The 12,545-nt window shown below is 37.3% G+C and overlaps 1 protein-coding gene across 2 annotated transcripts in view; it reads right to left on the reverse strand.

Annotated features, from left to right (window-relative positions):
- Positions 1-12,545, reverse strand: part of ANAPC10 (anaphase promoting complex subunit 10) — a 389,020-nt gene that overhangs the window by 164,015 nt on the left and 212,460 nt on the right. The gene's annotated exons all lie outside the window — the stretch shown is intronic.

A 12,545-nucleotide genomic window follows, 5' to 3' on the forward strand; every position in this document is an offset into this window, starting at 1 on the left:
AAGCAAACATTTGAAGTAATGTTTCACTTTCTCATCAGTTTTAATTCTGTCAGCGAGAGGGTAGAGATTCAGCCGGCCCTGCTCATTTTAAAAGTGCTGTCTGCTTTGGATGCTCATAGATTTGCTTAATATCCATTTGTATAAGATGAAGATGGGCAGGTGGGGAAGGGGCCAGGAAAATAGGATGAAGCTATTTAGTGGCAGTTTACCAACTGGACTGCCACTCTCTTCTGCACTGGTGATTTATTCCATGGGTGGGAAGGCAGGAATAGGGCTAACTTAAGCAACATTCTTTCACAAGCAAAAACTAACCCCAATGAGAAAGAGTCAGATCTGGGCTGAATCACATTGCCCAGTCTCACACCAAATGGGACTGGAACTCCGGTGGAGCTCTATTTCCCATCACTCATTCTTTAAAAAAGAAATAAAATGGTAGCAACAGAGAAACGCTTTGCATATGTCAAATTAACAACAGAGGACCCTATGGAATAAAGAAACCAGTCAGGAAATCCCATAGAAGGGCACGTGAGCAATGAAAAATACATTAAAGTTACATATTTCATGCAGTTTTTATTTCTGTTGCCAGGACAATGGAATGAGAATCAGATCTCTTTTTTTCCTTCTCACAGAATAATGCAACCTTACCAACGCCAAACTCCTACTTACACTGTCATTTTATAGCAGTCACAAAGTTGGCCCAGTAAAGAAATGTAAAATGCATAGAGTCAAGTTTCTTAAAGCAATAGTTTGCTAAGGGAAGTATAATAAATACAGGGTCTAGGAAAAAATTACTAGAACTTCTATTTCTATTGACTTTTAAGCTAAACACTAAGAAGGAAAGAAAGCCTCACTAAGAGTTAAAATCTGGATGACACCAGTTGTCCTCATTGGGTGCAGATACAGACAGTCACTTCTCACCCACCACCTGTGGACTGTGAGTCTTCCTGAAAGAAGGTTGAGGGCTCAACTGTGCTAAGGGTATGATAGGGGTAGCATCAGTTCAGGCCGGCTGGGCTGCAGTAACACATAGACCAAGCAGATAATGGCTCAACACAATAGGAAGTTTGTTCTTGCTTAGGGTGCCATTCTGGTGATGAGATCAGCAGGACAGCTCAAGCTATGCCATCACTTAGATGAGGCTCTGCCAACTTCGGCTTATGGTTAGCATAGCCATCTGCATCGCTTCCTGCAGGAAGAAGGAAGAACCTTGGAGAATCACTTCTAGAAGGCTTTTTATGGGACCAGACTGAAAGTGGTACATATTATTGAAGCTCATCCTCCATTGGCCATGACTTAGTCTCAGAGCCACACCTAACCACAAGGGAAGCCAGGAAATGTAGCCTGGTCATGTGCTCAAGAAGAAGAAACAAATTATGGCAAACAGTCAGCAGTTTCTACCATAGGTGTGCTCATCCATTCAGTGGATTGCAATGTATTGCAATCGACATGTTCCCCTTACACAGATTTAACCATTTCAATAAAATTTAACCTCATAAAATGAACAGGTAGCTGAAAAATATTCCTACTACGAAGTTAAAGATTGAAGATAATATTCATAATACGAACACAAGCCAATCACAAGAAAAGAACAGAGCTCACGCCTCATATTTTAAACTCTTTGTCAACAATAATGTGAGGTTTTTTTAAAAAAGACTATTAAATTACTTCTGGAAAGAAGTCAAACCAAATATTTTTAAAATTTTTAAGTTTACTTGAAATACAGATTTATATCCACTTTTATAATAATGAACCTTATATACCATATATACCTGAAACATGGCTAATAAGAATGTGAACATATCAAAAATAGCAAAAAATTTAAGTAGCCATAAAATAAACATGGAGAAAAGCTTCTGTAATTTTATGTGCAGTTTAAAGTCATGTTATACTTAACCTATTATTTTGAAAAATTTTACTAAACTTGATGAGAGATGTTTAGAGGTCTCCTTTGAGATTTCTCATTAAATAATAAAGTACAAAAAGCCACATACCATTGGGTTCTCATTTTTTCTTCACTCCGTAATTTAAAATGGCAAAATAACATATGTAAAACAATCTGGCAATAGGCTGGGTATGGTGGCTCACGCCTGCAATCCCAGCACTTTGGGAGGCCAAGGCAAGCAGATCACTCGATGCCAGGAGTTTGAGACCAGCCTGTGAAATGTAGCAAATCCCGTCTCTACTAAAAATTAGCTGGACATGGTGGCACACACCTATAATCCCAGCTACTCAGGTGGCTGAGGCACAAGAATCACTTGAACCTGGGAGGCAGAGGTTGCAGTGAGCTGAGATTGCACCACTGCACTCCAGCCTGGGCAACAGAGCGAGACTGTCGCAGAAAAAAAAAAAAATCTGGCAACAAAATTGTATTCCTTTGTTAATATAAAAAAAAAAAGCTGGCCGGTGCAGTGGTTCACACCTGTAATCCCAGTACTTTGGGAGGCTGAGGCGGGCAGATCACAAGGTCAGGAGATCGAGACCATCCTGGTTAACACAGTGAAACTCTGTCTCTACTAAAAATACAAAAAATTAGCTGGGCGTGGTGGCAGGCGCCTGTAATCACAGCTACTCAGGAGGCTGGGGCAGGAGAATAGCGTGAACCTGGGAGGCAGAACTTTCAGTGAGCCAAGATGGCGCCACGGTACTCCAGTCTGGGCAACAGAGTGAGACTCCATCTCAAAAAAAAAAAAAAAAAAAAAAGCTGAAGTTTAAAGAAATAATTGAAATATGTTTTGAAGTGTTGGGAGGTTGATTTACAGATAAATGAAAGCACAGGTTTCTAATGTATCTCAGCTTATGGTATTTTCTAGATCCTGTTTCAATGGTTAAATATATAACTATTTGTGTGCATGTGTGTGTGCACGCATATACCTGTGCATATACCACAAAAAGATATGTATTAAAGAATGTATCTTCTCAAAAATCACTCAACTAATATTTATAGAGCACCTGCTCCTTATCCTGATGCAGTTTTAATTACAGTAGCAATACTCAATCTAGCAAAAACAATATTTTAAGAGAAAATTGTGTAAGTGTATCAATGATGGAGCAACTACTTTGATGAAATGTCTTAAAAGGTTTTTGGAATAAGTTTACCGAGGCAGCATAAATGAAATCTTTTTGCTTCACTGTTCATAGGCAAGCTATTGTAACAAAATGCTACAAAATGTCACTCATAAGTTCAATTTTAGAAAAACTAGAGCCTTCAAATAAAGGGAAGTCAAATACCTAATACCCATTAGGATGACTATTATCAAAAAACAAAACAGAAAATAGCAAGTATTGGCAAGGATCTGGAGATAGTATATTCTTGTGCACTATTGGTGAGAATATAAAATGGTATAGTTGTTATGGGAAACAATATGGTAATTCCTCAAAAAATTAAAAATTGAATTACTATATGATGCATAAATTCTACTTCTGGGTATATACCCAAAAGAATTGAAAGCTGTGTACTGAAGAGATATTTGTACACCCATGTTCATTGCACCATCATTCACAAAAGCCAAAAGGTGGAAGCAACCCAGTGTCCATCAACAGATGAACAGATAAGCAAAATGTGATACAGATATACATACAATGAAATAGTGTTCAGCCTTTAAAAAGAAGGAAATTCTGACACATGCCATAATATGGATAAGCCTTAAGGGCATTATGCTAAACGAAATAAGCCAATAATGAAAAGATAAGTACTGCATAATACCACTTATATGAGTACCTATAATAGTGAAATGCATACAGACAGAAAATGAAAGGGTAGTTATCAGAGACTAGGGAGAAGGAGGGATGGACAGTTGTTTAATAGGTATAGAGTATCAGTTTTGCAAGATCCATATAATTCTGGAGATTGGTTATCCAACAATGTGAATGTACTTAACATTAATGAACTATACATTTAAAAATTGCTAAAATGGTAAATGTGTATTATGAGTATTTTACTATAATTAATTGTTTTAATGTAGAGGACTCTACAGTTTGACATTGAGATATGGAGCAACGTTGAAAATATTTTCTATCACTCAGAGTTTGCTGATACTTAAAAAACAAGTGACACACATGCTATCTACTTTCAAGGTAAAGATGATATTTTCACAATCAATTTAAAATAACTGTTCTTTGAAAGAAATTCAAGCTATGCTGATAACATTTTGAAAACATATTTAAAGCGTTTCCATCACTGTATGTGTTGTTGTCAATAATTACACAAATGCAGCCCTATAAAAATTTTCATAACTGAACACTTACACTTAGAAATGGAACATTTAAGCTATTTAATAATTTATCAAAGAGTTTTAATGGTTTAGAATTCAACTGGTAAAACAGTAACAAGCAACTCCCAACTAGTTTGTAAGAGCAAGTGGTTAGCATCAGGGAAGATAAAAAATTTTATCCAAATTTCAACAGAAGTTTCTGCATAATTGAAGTATAGACTAGAAAAATGATCATCATGATTTGGTAAGCCTTGTCAATGATGGGTTCCTTCCATTCCTTCATTCCTTTCATTTGTAGATTCCATTCAGATCTACAAATAGTTACAAGTGATCTTTTTAAGATGAGGCAGTCAAAATTCAAAAATTCTCTGATTGTGGATTCATCAAATTCGAGTTTTATGCTAGGATTTTAAAAACATATTGAACCATATTAAATCATACAACTCTCAGTAATAAGAGCAAAAAGAGCTAGGTATCGAAAGCAAAAATAAGTAAAATAATTTTTAAAGTATTCTTTCTCTCATCTATTTTAAGCCTATGTTATTTTCTATCTTACATATGTCTTATAAAGTGCATAATATATTGGTACATAGCCTATGCATATAACTCACAAATTAATTTTGTTCACACATAAAAATGTTTATTAATATGGATACAAAATACAGAGACTATTGGTCCAAAATGTCTTGGAAACCAGTTAGGGAGGAGTCTACAAATTTTGGTTTAAAAAGCAAATGGTCTAAAACTGCAATATGGAAGACCAAGGTTATATATGAGACAGGCTTTTCCTTATGGTAGAAGCAAGAAGCCACAAAACTAATTCTCATCCATTGAAATTATGTAGGTATAGCTCTTCCTTAGAGTAACGAGATCAATTCATTTTATTCATAGGAATATTATGTAGCTCTATTGTCCTTAAGTGCCAGCCAGAAGATAATTCTAAGTATATATCTACAGTCAAGAATAGCATTTTGGTAGTAAAATAACACTGTACACATAGATTTTCCCTTAGAATATTTAAAGTACTTATGCTTTCATCAATAAGTTTTCTTGAATCTGTTTTGGAATGTGATGGGACATATTTAAGTAAACAAACAATCACATACATAAACACTGTATTAAGCTTTTTATCATCTGATCCCTCCTTTCATGTAAAACCACTGCAGAAGGAAAAAATTTTTTATCACAAAATAGCTATGTCATTCCCATTATTTAGAATGCCTTTCCTTTCTTCTTTCATTTTATCTGAGTTTTCTCTGTAATTTGGGGTTCACTTCCAAAAAATTGTATTCAACAACTAGTATACTACCTGCTTCTATGGTAGATTGATTGCAAAAATGGCCCTGTTTTCTGTATCTACATGCTCTTTGCAATGTGGCTTTGCAGTTCCTCTTATTAGAAAGTGAAGTAAATTTTCCCATCTCTTGAATATAGACTAACTTTGGCACTTTTATTTTTGGCCAATAAAACATGGCAGAGGTGATAGTGTGTCAGTTCCACTCTAGGCCTACTTTCACCATATGCCTTGGAAAACTCACTAACCCACAGAATAAGACCAGGATGGTTAAGAGACCACATGCAAGAGAGCAGAGGTGTTCTAGATGATCACTAACAAATATCCCAGGCTGGGCATGGTGGCTCACACCTGTAATCCCAGCACTTTGGGAGGCTGAGGCAGGTGGATCACTTGAGGTCAGGAGTTCAAGACCAGCCTGGCCAACATGGAGAAACCCCATCTCTACTAAAAATACAAAAATTAGCTGGGCGTGGTGGTACATGCCTGTAATCCCAGCTACTTGGGAGGCTGAGGCAGGAGAATCGCTTGAACCCAGGAGGTGGAGGTTGCAGTGAGCTGAGATCGCACCATTGCACTCCAGCCTGGGAAACAAGAGTGAAACCCAGTCCCAACTCCACCACCGCCCCCCAAAAAAATCATTAACAGCGTTGCCTAATCTGCATGTGGCTAACAGCAGATGCATGTGGAGGTCCAGCCAAGGGCAGAAGAGCCACCCAACTGAGCCCAGACCAGATTACCAGCTCATAGAATTTTGAGCTAAATGAATGGTTACTATTTTAAGCAGCTAAGTTTTGGGCTGGTTTGTTAAGCAGTACTATTGTGATAATAATTAACAATCCTTACTAGGCATACTAAAAAGATGGAAACAATGTGGTCCTTTCTGCCCTTGAAGGACTCATCTTATGTATAAGGTCTTTTAATCTGGGGCCCACAGATGGACTTTAAAGAGATTTTAAATTCTCTTAAATTATATGTGAGATTTAACATGTCTTCTCACGTGTTTTTCCTCTGGGGAAGTGGAGTTTATAGTTTTTATCAGATTCTCAAATAAGGTGGTCTCTCACCAAAAGGTTAATACAGCACAGTTGTGAAGATATTGATGCAGTTATAAAAAGTATAGTATCATACATCAAATCCAATAATAGAGGTATGTACCCAGGTAGTATGGCAATACAGAGAAGAAAACGTTTAAAATCTCCTGAGGAATTCTAAGGCTTTCTCAAAGAAATTATTCTTCCCAAGTGTCTCCACAGACACAAGGAACCTTTCAGGCAATGGGATAGCAGGTACAACTATCCCATTTACATGTACAATTTCTTTTCCCTAAATAAACCAGGCATGGAAAAGTAAAACTGCCTGGTTTATTTAGGGAAAAGAAATTGTACATGTAGCAAGATACACAGTCAAGTATGGAAGATAAAACTGAAGAAGGCTGAGGTCAAGATGTGAAGGGCTTGTAGTCCATGCCAGGGAATTTGTTTTTTAAAACTGTAAGGATCTGCCACTAAAAGTTTTTAAGCAAAGAAAAAACATTGTGGGCTGGGCGCGGTGGCTCACGCCTGTAATCCCAGCACTTTGGGAGGCCGAAACGGGCAGATCACGAGGTCAGGAGATCGAGACCATCCTGGCTAACACGGTGAAACCCCGTCTCTACTAAAAATACAAAAAAAAAAAAAAAAATTAGCCGGGCGAGGTAGCGGAGGCCTGTAGTCCCAGCTACTCGGGAGGCTGAGGCAGGAGAATGGCGTGAACCCCGGGGGGCGGAGCCTGCAGTGAGCCGAGATCGCGCCACTGCACTCCAGCCTGGACGACAGCGAGACTCCGTCTCAAAAAAAAAATAAAAATAAAAAATAAGAAAAAGAAAAAACACTGTGAAAAATCGCATTTTATAAGTCCTGGTGGGAGAGAATAGAACAGCTTGCTTGAAGAAATGACTAGTGCAAGCTGGCAATAGTACAGGCAGGAAATGATGGAAGTCTGAATTCAGGGAGTGGCACAGAGATGTAGAGGACAGAGGTGAGGTTTGAAAGTAGAATCATCAGGAGCTATTGACTGATTAGATATAAAAATGAGAAAGCAATCTGGGATTAGTATTTCTTGATTGCACGAATGGAGATGGTGATAAAAATCACTGAGGAGAGAATGCCAAAGGAACATCACAGACAGAGAAATTATTTTAAATCCCATTTTGAACATGTTCAGTTATAGATTGTGCAGCAGGCCTAGAGCTCAAACAAATAGTGAAGAATGAAGACTTGGAAGTTACTGACTATAAATTCTGAGGAATTTGAGGAGCCAAGGGAAATGCAGCATGAAGAAAAAATTGAGGGTGATACATATGTTCTAAACATGAAAATACACACGCCTTGGTCAAAGGCACTTAAAGAATTGCCAGCGCAGTGCAAAGATGACTCTTCTGTGACTGGCTCTTGAAAAGAAAAAAAGAGACAGAGAGAGAACAAAAAGAGAGAGAGAATACCAACCTTTCCTCAGTACATGGAGCAGCAGTGTGTCCTCACAGGCCAACTCCTGTGAGCTGAGGCTGGGGTTGAGGTCAGTGCTCTACCCCTTGAATTGCAAATGCACACAAGCCTCCAGTCCATGCTGTCATTCTGCACACACTTCTTGCAGATCAGCTCCACACATCTGTCACTTGAACCAACACTTCCTAAGAGGAGGAAGTTATAACAACACAGAGAGCGAGAGATATTTCCAAAAGCTTTGGATAAATTAGCATCAAATTCAGATTTTATAAAGCTTTTATGTACAAACACTGACTTATCCTGAAACAAAAACAAAGCAAAATAAGAAACTCCAGAAAATGTTTAAGAGGATACCTAGTACAGAGTCCAAGGCAGAGTACTGTGAGAATGAAAAGATGAATAGAGCATAAAGTCTGATCTTAAAGGAGATATCAGCTACCACCCATGGTGACTGTGAGATACGTAATTTGCAAGTTACGGGTATAAAGCCCATGAAAATGGATAAGGCTAACCAGAAGGTGGGGGAAATGCAGAATTCACAAATGGCAGCCTGTTTTTCCCAGAGTTTTGTTTGGCCTGTACAGTGTTTTTTAAAACGATGTTATCTGCCAATATTTAAAAATTGGGAGATTTCACCCCAAAAAATCAAATTCAACTTCTCTTGGAAAATTAATTAAAAGAAATTGCAACACTGGGCTCATGTTGCCACTCAGCAATAACTGGAGCTGAAAAGCGGCAGCTACCTTTAGAAAAACCATGTGTCCTTCAATTAGCCGCCTTTCTCATTGCCTTCACTAACTGTATTTACCTGCCTGCTGCTTGTAGGCATCTGAATTTGTGACCCTCTGTGTAGAATCAGAAAAGAGGTCTAAGAAAGGAAAACTGAATCATGTACATCCAGCTATGGCTGTTTATAAGACAATATCTCTTCCCCACTAAAAATTAGCTGTTTAAGATCAGACTTGATGCTCCATTCATCTTTTCATTCCATTACTCTTCCATGGGCTCTGCACATAACAGGTATCCTCCAAGCATTTTCTGGAAGTTTTTATTTTGTTTTGTTTTGTTTTGTTTGTTTTTGGTTTGGGATAAGTCAGCATCTATATATACAAACTTTATAAAATCTGAATTTGATGCTAATTTACCCAAAGGCGTGTTCATTATTCATTTCCCCTATTCACTGTCATTACCCTAAACATCTGCTCTGATCAGAATAATAAAACAGTAACAACCTATTATACTTCTAATTCACTTAAGATCAGAGGGTCTTACTGAAGCTTTATGACCTTCTGTGGTCAGTAGCTAGAGTTGCACATCCAGAGTTAAGTGATATAGTTAATTCTGTGTCATACAAAAAATATAATAAGAATATAATAAAACCTCAAGAAATATGAAAAAAAATTCTTTTCAGTTTATTGGGCTACTTTTTAATTTTCCATGCCATTCTTCATTTAGAAAGATCAAAAAGAAGGACTTGAGATCATATACTTTGATGACTGGAACACTAAGAGAAGGAGAAAGGGCAGAAGTTTACATTCTTAAAAAAAAAAAAAAATCAACGTGCTAGTTAGAATTGTATAAGAATCCGAAAGTTTCACTGGCTTTTGGCAATAAGTTCCTACTGCCAATTTAGGAATATAAAAGAATTAATTGTATTATCAAGATCAAAGAACTATCAGAGCCACTTATCTGACACCCTCAATCCCAGGGTTTTGCTCTATTTTAATTTTCTCATCTTTTTCCTGCTAAGTAAAGAAAGTGAGATATTAGCTTATATTAAAAAAAAGATACAGCAACTATGACATGAAAGTTACATCAATGATAAAGATTTACAGTCTAAGGTTTACTCTCATTTTCAATAGTTCCCCCAAACCAAAGGTGATAAAAATACATTTTATGTAATCACATTAGCTCATTAATCACCTAAAGGCCTGGCTGTTGACCCTTCACCTTTCCCAATGGGACTGAGGAAGTCAATCAACTGATAAAATAAAGTCTCCATCAGACTTTAAAAAGAAAAAAACCTTTTTTAATGATTAGGAATAATATATATGTGAGATTCAGGTTAATTTCCCAAAATTTACATCGAGAAAAGAATCAAGAACATTAATTATACCAAAAAAATGGGATTTTTGCAATCTCTTTTTAAAAGTGAAAGAGAAAGAGAGAATAGATTTTAATGAGCTTCCCTGTTCACCTTGATTAAATCAGAACTTTAGAGAAAGTAACCTAGCAGAACTTCAGAAATGTGAAGTTCAAGTTCAACTAATGAAGGAACAAAGACTTTAATTTTAGCTGAATGATCTTCCCATTTCTGTGTCAGTTTCGCACTCTATTAGATCCTCTGGAACAAAAGGCCTAGACCCTCCCACTGGGAATCTTTCTCTGGAGCCCTAGGCTCTATTGTTGATTTTATCTTAAAGGGCTTGGGAACACATTTTATAAACATGAAAACAGAGAGCAAGTAAGTGTGAGAAACATCCAGTGAAAGAAGGTCAATGCTGTCAGAGCCCCACTGAATTTCTTTTAAAATGATGTGGGTAGATGCATTTCTGGTTGGTATGTTTAGTCAGATAGAGGTTTGAAAATGATATTCATTTGTCCCTTTTCTTACATGTGAAAATAATCACAATTTCTCAGGGAAGAATCTCCTGCTGGGTTACCAGCTGCTGGGCTCATCCTCTCATACAACCAAATACCTTATTTTCAGCCTGAGACTTGGGGATGCTTTCTTTGGACAAATCAACATTGGCTTCATATATGGAAATTCTCCTTCCTAGGGTTACCCAATGCAAGTGAAACCATGGAATTCCATGACACCTGTAAACCATTTCTCCTCTTCTGACTGGATTTGGCACAGCTAAGCATGGAATCAGAACCAGAAAGCCAGAGACCTACCTGCCAGATGAATGCTATTTCAGGATGTCTTCGATGTTGTTGTTTTCCTTTTAAATAAAAATGAAATAAAATCACATAATAACACCACAATGCATTCTGCACATGCTAAAATATGAAAGAGATGACATTATTTTTTGACCTTTCCATATATGTAAAACACATTTTGTACTGGAACAAACAACTTGAAAATGTATTATATGCGCAAATAGCATGTGAATGGAACAGTTGCTTATGAGACTGGGAAAGAAGAGAAACTCTATTCATGGACAGAGGGCTGCCAAAATTAGATATTAAAAACTCCAAACCTTTCTCAGTTTAAGGAATAAAATTAGTCTCTTACAGATCCTACTCCTAAATCAAAAGATGAAAATTACCAAGCTTTAGTACACAACCACATGCATAATTCAGCCCATGAAAGCCACTATTATCCAGCATAGAATCTCTAATATGCAATAGAAAGTTTTCTCAGAATCTCAGAGGAGTTCCAAGATTGAATTTCTCGTGACAAATAGTGGTTCTGACAAATGAAAATTCTACCATGAAATATAAAGTCGACATTAAACTAACAATCTATTTAGTCAGCAAGCATTCAGTAACTACGAACCAGCTGGAAAAGACGCACCCAATACAAATCTATATCTGTTCTGTCATCTATTCAGGAAATATTTATTGAGGACCTACCACATGCTCAGCACCATGCTGGGAGCTGGGGTGTCAGCAAGACAGACATAGTGTTTTTCCCATGGATAGAAATAAAGAGTCCCACTTTCTACTACTGGGCATGCCAAACTATAAGTGATAGTGACAACTCAGATTGAAAAGGTGCTGTTATTGGTGGCAGAATGATAAAACTCTTAGATCCAATTCTCTCAAGGCCAAAAAATTGATGGGGTTACATATAATTAGATATAGATATTTAAATCACTTTTATTAGTTAAAAAATTTACATAAAGTCTATGTGAATTGTTTTTGTTTTGTTTTGTTGTTGTTGTTATTCTTCTGTCTTCTCTCCTTGTAGATCAAATTACAGGTGGATTGAAGTAGGATTAATGTTACCAACACAGAACACTGACTCTCATTTACAGCCTTTGGCATTGAACTGATCCAGAGAAATATCACCAGCATCAACATCATCATCATTATCATCAAGAGGCTTGCAAGGCCTACTTTATCAATCCTATTTATTATATCCATGGAACATGTGCTGTTATCACCAAAATGGCACCGGGGACTTACAGAACATGTCTCAATTCGTATCTCCGTTTATTGAATAGCAAATGGATTAAGTATTTTAGAAGTTGCAAATAGGCTGGCAAATGCAGATGGGCTGGGACTACAAGAAAATGTAATAAACTTCTCATAAAACATTTGAGCAAACTCACACATCTGTGGACAGATGGGAGGCATTATGTAATCAAGTCATTGCTACAGCAAGCTCTAACCGCGCCCCCCTCCTCTCCACCCTGCCAACCCACCCCTACCCCCGACCCCGCCCCACTGCTGCTGTTGGGCCAAGGTTGAGGGTAAAGGGCCTCTGTGAGTTTTCCTTCTCTGTCAGCATCCAGAGAAAGTATTTTTAATATTTCTAAGATGAACTGTTAAAATAGACAGCCTTTGACCCACACCCACAAAAACACACAAAAAACCCCAAATCCT

The sequence above is a fragment of the Hylobates moloch genome, unplaced genomic scaffold, assembly GCF_009828535.3.
Source record: "Hylobates moloch isolate HMO894 unplaced genomic scaffold, HMol_V3 SCAFFOLD_3, whole genome shotgun sequence".
Taxonomy (NCBI): domain Eukaryota; kingdom Metazoa; phylum Chordata; class Mammalia; order Primates; family Hylobatidae; genus Hylobates; species Hylobates moloch.